The sequence below is a fragment of the Drosophila ananassae genome (assembly GCF_017639315.1).
Source record: "Drosophila ananassae strain 14024-0371.13 chromosome 4 unlocalized genomic scaffold, ASM1763931v2 tig00000077, whole genome shotgun sequence".
In the NCBI taxonomy this organism is placed as follows: domain Eukaryota; kingdom Metazoa; phylum Arthropoda; class Insecta; order Diptera; family Drosophilidae; genus Drosophila; species Drosophila ananassae.
This window is the reverse complement of record NW_025319043.1, coordinates 424,668-440,464: the sequence shown is the minus strand read 5'-3', so window position 1 is coordinate 440,464 and position 15,797 is coordinate 424,668.

Below are 15,797 nucleotides of genomic sequence, written 5' to 3'. Positions count from 1 at the left end.
AATGTTTATGGCTAAACGACAACCGTCATCCCGCTGCTTGTTAGCGGGATCTCTTGTTAGCGGCTGAGATACCGCGAATGAATCGCGGTATGACGTAGATTGCTGTCATTCCAGTGCTCCTTTTTTTGTCATCCAAGCAGCCTCCTATGGTGTCATCCCAGTGCCCAGACACTGGAATCCAGCATTTCACACAATCCCATCAAGAACGTTGTATTTTACATAACACTTTTATGCTTACCAACCCAGTGTCCAATCAAAATTCCTGGATCCCAGTGTCTGGGCACTGGGATGACATCATATTGGAATGAATCGCGGTATGACGTAGCTTCGCTATAGGCAATGAAGGAAATATTAACTATACTTCTTTTTACCATTGTTTATATTTCCTATTCACATATATTAATATTTTACTCACTTAAAGTAAGCTAACTACCGTTATTAATATTTTTGTAATAAAAATTGTATATGGTGCATGTAATCAAATTAAGAGGAAGATTGTGGAAATTACGCCATCAATAAAAAAAGAATTGAAGCAAAGTACTCTATATATTTGCCTAGAAAAATGCAAAAGTGCATTTTGGTTTATCTTTTGGTTTAGTGCGGGAATCAATTTATTAATGTTATTCCTACCACTTTATACCTCTCAAGTGCTTGATCGGGTGATATCGAGCGAAAGTGTATCAACACTAACTATGCTTACAATTATCACTTTATCTGCATTTGCATGTTCTGCAATGCTTGAAACTTGTCGATATTTAGCCATGGCAAAAATAGGTGATTGGATCGATAAAACTGCAACACCAGATCTGATAGTAAGGTCAATCAGGCTAACGTCAGTGCAGAGCTCAACTTCAAGTGGTGAAGCAATACGAGATCTCGGAGTGATAAAAAATTTCATTACAGGAAATGGTATATTCTCACTGTTTGATACTCCATGGTCGTTAATTTACCTTGTTGTGATTTTCATGATACATACCTCCACGGGGTTTATAGCTATTACTGGAATTATTATATTAGTCTCTATGGCAATATGGAATGAACTTGCCACTAAACGAATATTACAAGAAACCAACGAAGAAACTATACGGAATATCAATGCTATAGATGTTGCAACAAGAAATGCAGAAGTGGTTGAAGCTATGGGCATGTCAGAATTCATAGTCTCTGATTGGTGTAAACGAAATGATCAGAATCGAGCAATGCAAATTAAAGCACAAAATCGCTCTAATGTAATTACTGGAATCACTAAGTTTTTGCGCTCAACTCTGCAAATATCAGTAATTGGAACAGGTGCATTACTTGCAATCACAGCTCATAAGACTGCCGGTAGCATCATCGCTGCTTCAATTTTAATGGGTAGAGTATTAGCACCATTTGACGCTGCGGTTCATACTTGGAAGTTTTTAAATCAGGCTAGAATGTCATATGGAAGGCTACAAAGACTTATATTAACATCGCCAAAAAGAGAGCAAACGATGGCTCTACCAGAACCTGAAGGAAAATTGGAATTTGATAGAGTATTTTTTACTCCTTATGGAAGCAATAAGCCGACAGTAAAAGGAATATCATTCATTATAGATCCTGGAGATGTAGTTGGTGTTATTGGTGCAAGTGCTTCTGGTAAATCCACTATCGCAAAATTAACTGTTGGTGTATGGAAGCCAATATCTGGTGTAGTCAGACTAGATGGCGCTGATGTATATACTTGGAATCGAGAAAATTTTGGTAATTATGTTGGCTACTTACCTCAGGATATTGAGTTATTTAACACTAGTGTCAAAGCTAATATTGCTCGCATGAGGCCAGATCCAAATCCTGAAGAAATAATCAAAGCAGCAAAAATTGCAGGGATACATGAACTAATACTAAGCTTACCAAATGGATATGATACAATAATAGGAGGTCCTGGAGGGGTAACGCTCTCTGGCGGCCAAAAACAGCTTCTTGGACTTGCCAGAGCTTTTTACGGTCACACAAAACTTTTAGTACTTGATGAACCAAACGCTAACTTAGATAGCAATGGAGAGGCATGCTTAATTAATGCAATTGGCATTGCAAGAAAACAAAATACTACTACTGTTATCATCACTCACAAGCTACCGTTATTGTCCGTAGTTGATAAGGTGATCCTCATGTCAGATGGTGTCATTTACGCTATGGGACCAAAAGATGAGATTTTGAGCAAATTAGTTGCTCCATCATCAAGTACCACAGAAGATGAGCGCTCTTCAGCAAATGGTTAGTTTACTTACAATAAATTCTGTATCTGAAATAACAACTGTTCCAGAAAAATATATATTTCTTTACCATTAGAAATAATATTACAAGAATAGTAAATAGATTAATAACTATTATTAATTAAAGTCAATTGGCAGATATAGCTAAAGTGGCTTCAGTTTACCTACAATTTGAAAAATAACAAATTCGTCTTAATGAATTTTCTTAATTTGTTATCTAAATAACTTAATATTAGTAGTAATTTTATAAAAAAATTATAATATAAATAATGTTGCTGCGAAAATTTATAACAATATTTCCCTCTAACGTTTAATGAATTTCAATAAATTGCCTTTTTAATTCTAGATAAGTATATGCTTTGTTAATATGTTTAGTTCAAAATCCAAAAGTAAGTTTATGCTTTCTATTGGAGAAGAAGGCATAATGTTACTATATTTTAAAAATAATACTTTAAATAAAAGATACCGTCTTGTTAGTCAACAAAAAAGTCATAAAAATTCTCCAAATTGCATAATAAAATCAAAAAATACTTCCAACTGTGTAGCAGTATACAGATTATAGTTAGTGGATATGTTGATAAGTAAATTAGTTACATATAAAACAGCAGAAATTTACTTATCAACATATCCACTAACCAACAACATTCAATAAATTTGTGTAAGATGCCATTTTACATAAGATGAATTAGAAGCATTTTTTGATTTTAAAGTACTAAACCTTCAGTTAACCTTTTAGCCCTATAGTTCTTGATATGATCTGGATCAAAGGCCTTTTTTGAACTTAAAACACCAAAAACTATATGAAGTAACTTACGCATTGCAGCACCAACTATGGCCATAGCATGCTTGCCTTTCTCTTTTAATCTTTCGCAAGAAGCCATAATGATAGGATTATGCTTTTTAGCTGCTATAGCAGGAAAGTACATTGCTTTACGTAATGTTCGTGAACCGGTTTTGCTTAATCTGGGCTTGGCATGTACGGATGAGCCTGATGTTATATTTTGTGGTATAGTTCCAGCATATGCTGCCAATTGCCTAGCATTTATAAAGGCTTTTATACCAGGAATTTCAGCTAAAATAGCTATTGCTGTTTCCTCTCCTATTCCTGGAATAGTTAATAGGAGTTGAAAATCTTCCAACAATTCTTTGTGTTGTTTTAATAGTTCGCGTATGGAGTTTTTTATTGTTTCTATTTTTTGCTCTATGTTCATTGCAAGGTCTTCCCAAGCATTTGCAACTTCTTTAGGCAGTCTCTCTTTCTTTTCTAAATGATTATTTGCTAATGTTAACTCATCCTTTAACGCATTTGAGCAACGATAAAGATGTTTTAATTTTTTCTTTTCAGGAGAAGGTGGTGTCCAACGAGAAGGTTCCTGTCTTTGACAATAATCTGCAATAATCTCTGCATCAGTCTGGTCATTCTTTTGTCGTGTAAGCTTACTTTTTGCATAAAATCTTATGCAAGCTGGGTTTACAACACTAACGAAATATCCAGCGTTGTGGAGGAACTCAGCCAAAGCTTCGCTATAACAACCAGTGGATTCCATGCAAGCTTTTACTTCTTCTACGTTATGTTTTTGTAGAAAGTTCAGTAGACCTTGAAACCCAGTATCATCATTTTTAAATTTCCTTTTCCTAGTTTCACGCTTTCCTTTTTTACTTATGAATGAGAGAGAAACATCAAAGCGTTCTTTTGAAACATCTATACCTAAAAAGTTGTTGATCATATATAACTCCATATACTACTATTAAAAATGAAAAGTAAGGCTTACCTTGTGAATACAGAATTAGAACCATTTAGGCCTTTCTACGATACCGTCCAGCCTCTACTTTTGAGAAGGGAACTCTTTTCTTTTCTACAGATTTTATATCTAAGGAATCTTCCAGAGTTCTTCCCTTCTCCACCTAATGCTTAAGCTTAAAAACACTAGATGCTTTTTTCAAGATACAAGGTATTTTGTTAAGGGCAAAAACGATAAAGCAGTTTCCGATTTAATTTCATGTCTTTCGTCAGATAAAAAAGCACCTTTATACCTGGTGCTTAATCATGCAGATCAAAATTACTCGCTACAGTTTATTACAAGGGCAAACAAGATTAGTGCCTATCTATCAGCAAAAACAAAGATGGAGCATTTTTCTCGTAATAATGACATAAGTTCAGTTTTTTTGGTTGAGAAGCCAAACAAATTCAATCAAAACTGGTGCTATCTTCTTGTTTCATCAAAAGCAAAGCATTTAGTAGAATATTGGTTGAATGTGTTTATTGAGATAGGCTCCAACTTTAAGGGAATATTAATGTTTCCTATAGAAATAAGTAATATAACAAAAAAGATTCTACATAAAGATCCTAATAATTGGAAAATTATAGTTGCTGCAACTAAAACGGGAGGCTATAGACAAGTGGTTCTTAAAGAGAATAAAATGGTATTTACGCGCTTAACATCATTTACTAATGATAATTTACCAGGAATTATCGCTGGTGGAATATATCAGGAAGTGCAAGATACTATTCGATCCTTAACTAAGTTTGGGTTCGAAAAAAATAACCCTATCGACCTTTGCATCATAGTGTCAGAAGATATTAAAGCTAGTTTATCAGTCATAAATTTTTCAGAGAATAGCGTAAGCATATTAACTCCATATGAGTTAGGCAAGCTATTGGGAGCAGAGCTAGCCATAAGTGAAAAAGATAACTTTTGCGATACCATAATTTTGTTTCATAGCTTTAAGAATAAATTAGCAGCTATTTTTAATACAAAAGAAACTAAAGAATTTTATCTATTCAATTACCTTTATTTAAACTCTCCTCAAACTTTTCTATACTTTGCTTTGGTTTTAGTTGTAATTAATGCCCTTTGTTTGCTAAATTTATATTCAAACTTCAATGTCGCTGATAATTTATCCACAAAGAAGAGCACCTTAAATAACCAACTAATAAAACTTAGCCAAAGCTATAATGTAAAAAAAATAGATGAAATTTATGATTTTATTAATATCAATAATATTTTATCAAAAATAGAATATTCTCCTCTTACACAAGTTAAGTAAAGATTCATTGGAGTTGAAATCAAAATGCTTATAAGCTTACCTAAAGTACGTGGAATCTATCGTTATGACATCTTAATGTCTAAAGCAACGTGGTTAAATGTCGGTGGACGAGCTGATATATTATTTAAACCACGTGATATTGAAGATTTAACATGCTTGATTAAAAACACTGAGTTGCCAGTTAGCGTTATTGGTGCAACATCCAACATAATAGTGCGAGATAGTGGCATTCGAGGAATAACAGTAAAATTAGGTAAGGAGTTTGCATATATTAAAAGTAAGGGTAACAACTCTATTGTAGCTGGGGGAGCTGTGCTGCTCAGCAACCTTGCTCACTTTGCGGGAAATCAGCAGATTAGTGGGTTGGAGTTTCTAGTTGGAATTCCAGGAACAGTTGGTGGCGGAATAGAAATGAATGCAGGTGCATATGGTAGTGATATCGCAAGTGTTGTACAATCCATAAAAGCAGTGAATCTAGAGGATGGAAACCTATATGAGTTCTCCAGCGAAGAAATGGGGTATTTTTACCGTGGACATAGCCTAAAAGGAAATTGGATTTTTGTTGAAGCTGAGTTTAAAGGAGTAAACTCAGAGTATGAGCTTATACTGCAAAGGTTAAAGGAAGTTATTGAGAGGAAAAATAAAAGCCAGCCAATAAGAGGAAAAACTGCTGGGTGCATATTCAAAAATCCAAAAAACTACCGAGCATGGGAGTTAATTGATAAATCTGGCTGCCTAGGGTTAAATATTGGTGGAGCTAGAATCTCTAAGAAACATTGTAACTTCTTGCTCAATTACGATAATGCAACTGCATCTGACTTGGAAAACCTTGGCAACAAAGTAAAAGATGCAGTAAAGGATAAATTTAATGTTGAACTTGAGTGGGAAATAAGGGTTTTGGGTAGCTATTAGATAGTTTTTATAGCTTATGTATATTCGTTCAGGAGAACGGCAAATAAGGTAAACAAGTAATCTAAAAAAATAATCATAGAGAAACCGTGAGGTAATGTGGTTAATCTTGTAGAACTTTGCAAGAATCTAGAGAGAAAAATAGCAAAGTTAGAGGTTGTCCGGAAACTAGTAAATTCAAGCATATTCCCTCTTTAACATAACCCTACTCATAGCTAGGTATATGAAATTCTCAGTGGATGTTGTGAGTAAATCATACTCCTTCGATAGCCTTCTATTCCTATTAACCCAAGCAAAAGTCCTTTCTACAACCCATCTTCTTGGCTGTACTTTAAACCCTTGTTCTCTTGTTGGTAGTAGCTCAGGTGGCGTATCTTTGTGCACCCAAAATCTACATGGAGGCCTTTTAACAATTTCAATATCTATGTCATATTCTTCCTTTATGTGATTCTTTAAATTTCTTCCTTGGTATCCCATGTCAGCCCACATTTTTTTAACTTTAGTATATTTTGTTCTCATATTGTTTAATGCTATTTTAATACCATCTCTATCATTTTCGTTAGCAGCGCCTACGTAACAACCTAGTATAAAACCCTGAGTGTCTGTAATTATATGCCTTTTTCTACCCTTTACTTTTTTACTTCCATCATAGCCTTTGATCCCCCCTTTTCTGTAGTCTTTACAGATTGACTATCTACTATACAGGCACTCGGCTGCTCATTCCTTCCTATTTTTCTTCTACTATATTTTGTAATTTCATAATTCATTTTCTCAAAAATTCCCTGCTTCTTCCATTGCCTGAACTGCTCATACACAGTCTTCCATAGCGGAAAATCATTTGGTAAATACCGCCATTGACACCCTGTACGCAATACATAGAAAATTGCTTCTAATATTTCTCTTTTGTTATACTTTGGCGGCCTTCCTCCTTTCTTGTATGATACTCTGAAGTGTTTTTCTATTCTTGCCCATTCCCTTTCGCTTAGATCTGTTGGATACTTTTTTCTCATCTTTACCCCGTACTAAAATTTCAGATATTATAGCCTTTTACTTGTTTCCGGACAACCTCTTAGCTGAACGGACACTATTGTTATACTATATCTTATATACAATTGTGCAATATGGACAATGGCAACAAATTTACTAGCGAAATTCAGTGATTTATGATTGATAATTAAAGTTCTTAATTAGTAACCGTTCACACTTAATTCTTCAATCTCACTAATAGAAAGGCCAGTAAATTTGACAATAGTGTTGACATCAACATTGTTAGCCAGCATTGCTTTTGCGACTTCGATTTTTCCTTCGATTTTTCCTTCAATTTTCCCTTCCTCTTTACCGATTTTGATGCCTCTTTCTTCGCCAATTTGGATGCCTTTTTCAGTAGCAAGGTCAAGTCTGTATTCAAGAATGGCTTCTTCTTTCCGTAGATCCATTATTCTTTCTTCATAAGCTACTAAATCTTTTTCATTCCAGCTAAACCTGTCTAATTCATCGTAGGCTAACTTTATTATTGGTGCTTTTTCTGCTATTTTCCTTAAGTCTTCTTCCGTAGTTTCATCTGCATATTTGAAGAAAAATAACCAACGATCCACTATGCTTTCTAGCTGTTCTTCCTTATTCTTAGGAAATTTAGGTAGTTCAATAAATACAAATTGAAAATCTTTTAAGTCATGCTCATTGGTTTTCTCATCTCTTATAGTGTGGCTGGATATATAATCAAGCTTATCAGGAAATAAATTACAATTAGAGATAGCAATAAAGAAAACCTTCTTTAAATCAATGTACTTACCAGATTTATCAGCTTGCCTTGAGTAAGCCTTAGCAGCATATAATTGAGCTCGTTTTTCGAAGCCTTTATCGCGAGTAAGCTGGTTAGGTAAGGAAGTAGTATTGCTACTACTCCCTCCCTTAGAAACGCAGCATGCAGGTTTCCCCACACTACGCTTGAGCCCCTTATCTAAGTCCTTCTTTTCTCGAACCGGCTTGTCCTTCATGATTCCTCAGAAAACATCATTCTTAATGGTGACACCAACAGTAGAGAACCTTCTCTTGAGAAAGAGCTTGCTAACATTTTTGTTTGTTTCACTCTTTCATCAAAATACTTTTTCCATTTTAATTGGAAACTTTTTCCAACTATTGGAGGCAGCCAAGGGGTTTGAAGTTAGTTGATTTAAAAGAAATACCGATGCTGTGGAGTGAGCAAAGGGAGAAATTCTATGGTCTTGATTTATAAAAGCAACAGAAAAGGGCCACACAAAAAGATGTTGAAATTGATATAGAAAAGTAAGTCAATGTTACAGAATCAATTATGCGAAAATATCAATATAAATAATGAAGATTTTAGCATATCAGATGCAATAGTGATAAAAAATGTATCCAACTTTAACTGCATATTTTAATAGTAGATTTGGAGGAAAATTCTGTAAACATCAAAAAAAGCAATACTCTAAACTTCAGCACACAACTCCACGAAGTAGTACATGTCGAGCAATCTATAGCCTCTTTGAATCTGAAAGTGTACTTGAAAATTCATAAGCACTAAGTAAGTTTTTTAAGTAAAATAATTTCTTTTTTAACTTAATAAATAAACTTTCCCCTTCATTGTTGTGTCACAAGTCATATACAAAGCTATGGTCTACTTACAAGCAGTGCCTTATGTTGGCTTTTTCTATTTTTAACTCATCCATACTACAGCTTGGCAAGCTTGAATAGCATAAGGAATCTTTTTGTTCTTGCGTTTGTTTTGCCAAGGCCTTATTTCTATAAAGTAGGGGTTGAAAATGATCATGGCCTCCATTTACCATATGTAAGGCACTATTGTGACTATAATCTATCTTACCTGCTTTTGATCCTGAGCTATCTATTAACTGATGCAAGAACGGATCTTGTTGCTTATCAATAGTGTGCAATGGGTTACTTTCTGCAACATGCAATTTCACACCATACTTATCACAAAGTACTCTGCCCTCGATATCGGAACGTCCCCAAAATTCATTCTTTCCAATGCTATTGATATATTGGTTACACGTAATTCCACGATTTACGAGCTCACTTTCAACCTCATCAAAGTCATTACCAATTTTACTTATAAACCACTCTGGAGGATTGTCTTGCGCAAATCTCTTACACTCATTCCTTAACTGCTCTACAGTAACTTTGATTCCCTTCTGTTGTTCTAGACTTTGCCTGAATGAATCAAAAAAACAGCTTCCATTATTGATTGTGTGCCCTAAATAGAAGTCATCAGGTATGTTTGATTTTTGCTCTTTATCACCTTGTTTTTCTACCTTTTCAATAATTTCTTCCTCTAAACCAAAAATCTTACTCCAGTTGTATTTACCTTCTAACCCCAATTTTTTACTTTCCTTTTCTGCTGCTTTAGCTAAGTCTGTTTTAGAAATATCCCCTTTTTCTTCATAGAACCTAGATAAAGTTTTAAAGATGTCTATCAGGTAAGTTTTTATGTCAAAATTCTTCTCCTTTTGTACAATATTAGACTCAATATTGCGTAAATCTTGTAATAACTTATGCCTTCTAGCAATTTCCTCCATAGAATCCCTTCTTAACTCTTCACGTTCTGTCCATTTGTTGTTAGACTCGCTTATTACTTCAGGACGCATTAATTTTCTAGACCTTTCAAAATATCCCTGTTCAATAGCATTGTAGACCGAGTAGCCACCGAGCGCGCAATCATTGCCTAACTCTTCTTCGCGACCTTTGAATTTTTCTAATATTTCTTCTCTATTACTCACTTCTACTATAATCTTGCTTTTATCCTGTATGTCAGGATACAGTCTAAGGTCTATATTTCCCAAACTAGTATAGAAAGTTAATACTATATCGCTGCCTTCTGTAAGATCTGTGTAATACCTTATGCCGTTTTCGGTTATAATTTCCATCTTACTTTTGCCAATTTTTATTATATCCCTTCTATATGATTCCTGAATTAGTTCCAGATTTCTTGTTCTATTTGTGATTCTTGCAACATCTATTATACTATCCTCTGAGTATTCTAAGTAAAATACATTATTATCGATTTTTCCATCATATAGTTGACCGCTGGTAGCAGCCTTTGCAATTCTAAAAAATTCCTCAGCATTACTAACATACTCTAAATGAGCACTGATCATATTAGCCTTATGAGCTTTGAACTTTAATTCTATTGTATCAATGACTTTTAAACTTTCTGACCTTTTTAACTTTGCTCCTCTTGATATTAATGTACATACTATATCACTGGCAATTCCATAGCTTCCTTCTATCTGAGCAATTTTTTCTAGTACGTGATCTGCAAAGTAATAATCTTTGTCTTTAGCAAAATTTAATCTCATTCCAGAAGCTATAATCTCATTTACAACTTCTTGTAATTCAATCATGCTTTTAGCTTTTACTACCTTACTTAAAAACTCATTGCGTTTAGCAAGGTAATTTATTTGATAAATCTCTGATAAAAAACTATCGCATTTTTCATAATTGTCTTGTTTTTTACCTATAAAATCAGCTGCTCCTGCTTTTAAGAGCAAGGCTTTTACATTAGGAAATTGACGAGATGGCGAATCAAGAAGTACTGAACTATCATCCTTAACATTTAAAACTATCTTTAAGTCGTTGTCATTTTCATATTGATTTAAAAACTTTCTTAGATTTTCAACCTCTGGATCATAAGCATTATCCCAATCTTCATCAGAACTTGTAGCGAGAAGCATTTTACCTAGTTGCTCTCTTAATTTTTTTTGACTATTAGTTAATAAACATCCTATAATGTTGTCATTATCAATTGCAACTTGCAGTGGAGTTTTTCCATCGTTATTTTTTATGCTTAAATCAGCTCCTTTGCTTATGAGCAAATCCATAGTTTTTCTGCTTTGATCACTACACTTAGCAGCATAATAGTGTAAAGGTGTGTTACCTTTTTCATCTTGTATATTTGGATCAGCTTTTGCATCTAAGAGATACCCAAGATCTTCATATCCACTAGAATAAATAGCAGTATCATGCAAAAGTGTTTTACCTTTATTATCCTGCATATTTAGATCAGCACCAGCTTTGAGAAGAGAAGGAATAATTTCGTCGTATTCGAGAAACACGTTCAATATTGTTGTTCCTAGATGCCCTCTTTTTAAATTAAGAACGTACTTCAGGTCTTTATTTTTCTCGTTACTTTCTAAAAACTGCTTAAGATTTGAAAATGAGTCATAATTTCCCATATTAAAATCTTTTATAATACTATTGAGTAATTTTTGATTTAACTTTTTTTGACTCTCTTCCAGTCCTAAGTTAGGTGCATGAATAAGCCACTCATCTATTAAATCCTCTAAGTATTTTTTATCATCTATCAAACTTCTATCAGCCGAAAATAAATCTCGCTTAATGAATTCATAATAACTATCTACTGGTAATCCAGTTGCTTCTGTTTTTGGGCTACCTATTTCTGAAAACTCTTGTCCAGCACTTAGGTCACACTTCAGTTTTTGCTCATCAGTGTGTTTGCTTTGTTCACTGATAGGTTCTGCAATATATTTTACTGACCCTGTATCCATATTACCTCCTAGCTCTAGATATAGAATATATTATATAGAATGTGTAGTATGTGTCAAGTTAATTTCAACATAATCTTTTTACTACTCATATTTTTGTTAAGTTTTTATGGTGAGTACTGCTAGGTTAAAAGTTGTTTATTACTGGAAGTTTTAGCCAATTTTACTATAGATCAACAAAATTGAGAACACCAGCTATATTTAATATATAGGAATATGATGCTTTAAAGGAGTACAAAAACTGCTGAAGCTTATACAGTAACCTGCGGAGCCACTTCAGCAGAATAAACAAACATATGCTAGTATTAGTAGAGAATTATTTATAAGTCAACTAACTTTTTAAAAAAATATTTTAGTGAAGATACCATGCTAGCTAGTGTTATAAGGAATTGAATTATTGACTCTTCCTAAGATTGCAAAAAAGGTCGTATATTTGTGAGAACAAGCCGCGTAAAAATAAGGTTATAAAAATAGAAGATTTAAATTATTTCAATAAGCTTAGGCAAAAAAGTTCGTATGTAGATATGGATGAAATGGGCTAATATAGCTAGTTTTAGCGTATAGTTAAATTGTTATATTAAAAAGTTCGTATGGTACATATGGTAGACCATCCCATCCCAAAGAAAAATGTTCTCACGGGTAGCGTTTTTTGTTGCTGGAAATGGTTGGATTATTTAAGTTATTAGCAATATATAATACTAAATTAATAGTAATTCATTTGAGAACAAAAAGAAAAATTTATGATAATTTTACATTTCAAATGGATATTGTTCTTTTTATAAAAAATATTCCTACACTATGTAAGGTCAAGTTCTAATCACATCAATTTTTCTTCCAAATTAAATCTTATCTTTTACAGTGGATCTTACGTTTAAATTATTTTATATCCAAAATTAAGGAAGTTATTCTAAACGGTACACAACTTCAGCATCTAAAGCTAGCTGATTTTAAGAAAATATCGCTCTCATGAATGTGCTTTACGGACAAAAGCTTTATTAATATCTTCTATATTATTGTTAATAAACAACCCCCCAAAAAAAATATGCAGAAATAAATTAAAAGACCCATTACAACCAACGCGTAAATATGGAGTAAAGAAATACTTCATTCACCTATTAACCTCTACCTACTGCCTCTACCATTGCTATGATCATAAACTCTATTCACTCCATCAATTTCATCCAATACAGATTGCGGACCAAAATCAATTGATATCACTCTTTCTCCGCCTAATTGCAATGCTCCCCCACCTCCACGCTGTGGATATTGGAGTTCTAAAAATTGTAATAGTAATGGATCAATTTCATGTTGAATTCCTGGACGACCTTGAATCAATCTACCCCTAGGAGAAGATAGAGAATCATTTTGGAATAATTGTGAAATATTTCTTCTCCGATTTCTAAAGTATTGTTCATTTCTTTGAGGTTGTCTAGTGTCATTTCCAATTCCTGCACTAAGAAGACCACGTATATAACCTATAATACCTTCACCTTTCTCTCCAAAGTTACTATTTCCCTGTAAAGCTTGATCAATAGCTTGGTTAATATCCCTAGCATTTTCGTATGCCCATATGCCACAATTATGGCCATCTGTTTGCTGATGAACGGAAACATCATGGACATTATCATCGCTAATATCACATTCTCTTAAAGCTCCTCGAATATTATTGTCAATACGACTATCTGGACCAAGTGAATCAGCATAATACCCATAATAATTTCCATTTTGGTGGACAATAACTAATGTAACCCAATGACGATTACCTACATTAATAATAGCAGTTAATCTATCTTTTTCACCCGAATCTACTTTTTGTTTAAAGTTATCTATGTTACTACTTAATAAGTCCCTACCTGTTGGATCATTTTGATTTCCATCGACTCCTACTGAAGTTATTGCAAAATCATGACGATCATTAGTTGGATTAGATCAATCATCATGGAAAGTATATTGTCGTGCAGCGAAAAACATGTCATGAGTTTGTAGCCAATAACGGAAATTTTGATTTTCTGTTGCAAAGTCTAGTGCAAGTAGATTATGCACATCTTCTATTTCACGAGCGTTGTTTCTACGAAGGATAGTGTTTATTTGTTGTAATATTCCTTGTGCTGTAGAAGTACCACCTCCCCTTATTCTTGACCTTAATGTTTCTATTGCCTGTGCTCTAGTACCTTGCAAGTAACTAAATGGAACGTGCAGATTATCATCTATATCAAGCAAAAAAATCGAGTTCTGTCCTGGTCTTTTTTCCATGTAAAAGCGCCTGAAATTTTCACGAGTTTGATCTGACAATAGATTTTCTGGTGGATTTTCATCAATAACACTTTCAGGTCCCACTAATACTTCTGGTCTTGAGTCATGACCACGACGATCAAGTCTATGTACATACACTGCTTGTTGTGGAAGAGATATAAAGTCTTCTGCTCTCTGTGCACCTCTATTAAATACAGCATAAGACAAAACCACCTCATTTCCAGAAGTAATAGGCAAATATCCCCTTTGTTTGCTCATCAATTCTGTTATTTTGTACCTTGCCTCGTCTTGCTCCTGTTCTACTTCTTCTGCATTATCAGCAAATCCTAATACATATCCAATTGGGTGAGTATCTGCTGTAGGTTGTCTTAATAATAGAAGACCTAGTCTCTGTTCTGTAACTCTTGTAAGTATTACCCTTTCTCCTTCTTCTTCCTGCCACCTTTTTAAACTATATGTTTGACCAACTTTATACATAGCAAGCACTTTATAAGGATTATCACTAGCATAAAATGTACCATGTAGTATAGAGCGAAACTTATCTTTGCTATTTACATCTATTATCATATTGCCATGCGTATCTTCTGGCATTAATACTGCAGAAATGTTTCTAAATAATTCTTGATGCTGAAATCTATCTTGCCAGCCATCATTCATAACTTGATTTAAAGCATTATGCACATTTCCAGCATTAGGCACTTGCACAAGATTACCACCAAGAAAATTATTTGCATTATTATTTTGGTAATTGTGATATAAACCAAGGTTATCTGTATGAATATTAAGGCCAAGTTGATTATTAAGTGTGCATGAAACTTCCCGTACATGAACATTATTTCCGTCAACATTAAGATCTTGTAAATTGATGGCTCCTTGTTGTACAGCGTTGTTATCTCTAATATGAAGTATAACTATATCAGAACCTTGAGTATGGAAGACCATGGTTAAAGCATGATTCTCATCACCATATCTAAATATATACTTTCTTACACGTTGTTGAACTGCGTTTACTAATCTGAACTCTTCTAAAATACTATTCCCAAAAGCAAAACCAGTTATGCAATCAAATATTCTGTTATAATTCTCTGCATTTCTTGGTATTTCGTTAGGAAGATGTTGAAGCAAGAAATCTCTAATATTTTCTCTAATTCCTTCATCCTCCAAACACTCAAATAATCTTTGTACCAAAGGAAATCTATTCTCTAAAAACTCTACTGTATCAATACTAAAAGGATCTATATTCAGATTAAAATTTAATCCAATACAAACAGCATTTCTTGATTCAGTGTGAATAGATATAAATGAAGAAGCATGTAATCTTTTAGCATCAGCTCTAGCGCGGTTTAATGCAATATCAGACGATGTCCTCCATCTAGTAACATTAATAACGATAGGAATGTTTTCTCTCTCTGCCTGATGACATATAAGAAAAGCAACATATGAATTTCCAGGAGACAAGTCAAGGTCAATATCTATTGTGTAGAGATGAATAAAATTTGCCAACAAACCTAAGAAAAATCCGTGACTCTCAAACTTTTGACTGCGATTTTGAATGTCATTTTGTAGGCTGCCTAGGTAACTACGATAGATTCGAGTTATGTATGGCAAAATTCCTTCATTTATTCCACGTTCTATATTTATTCTTTGGTTACTTGCTAGCACTTCCATAAAACTGAAAATCCCTTGCTGACCCGGTGCAACTTGCACAAAATTGACCAAATGACCAAGCTGTACTCTCTGATCTTGATTGAGTCGTATACTTCCTATTTCCTTAACTGTCAACAAACTGCGTGGCGCAGGCGCATTAATC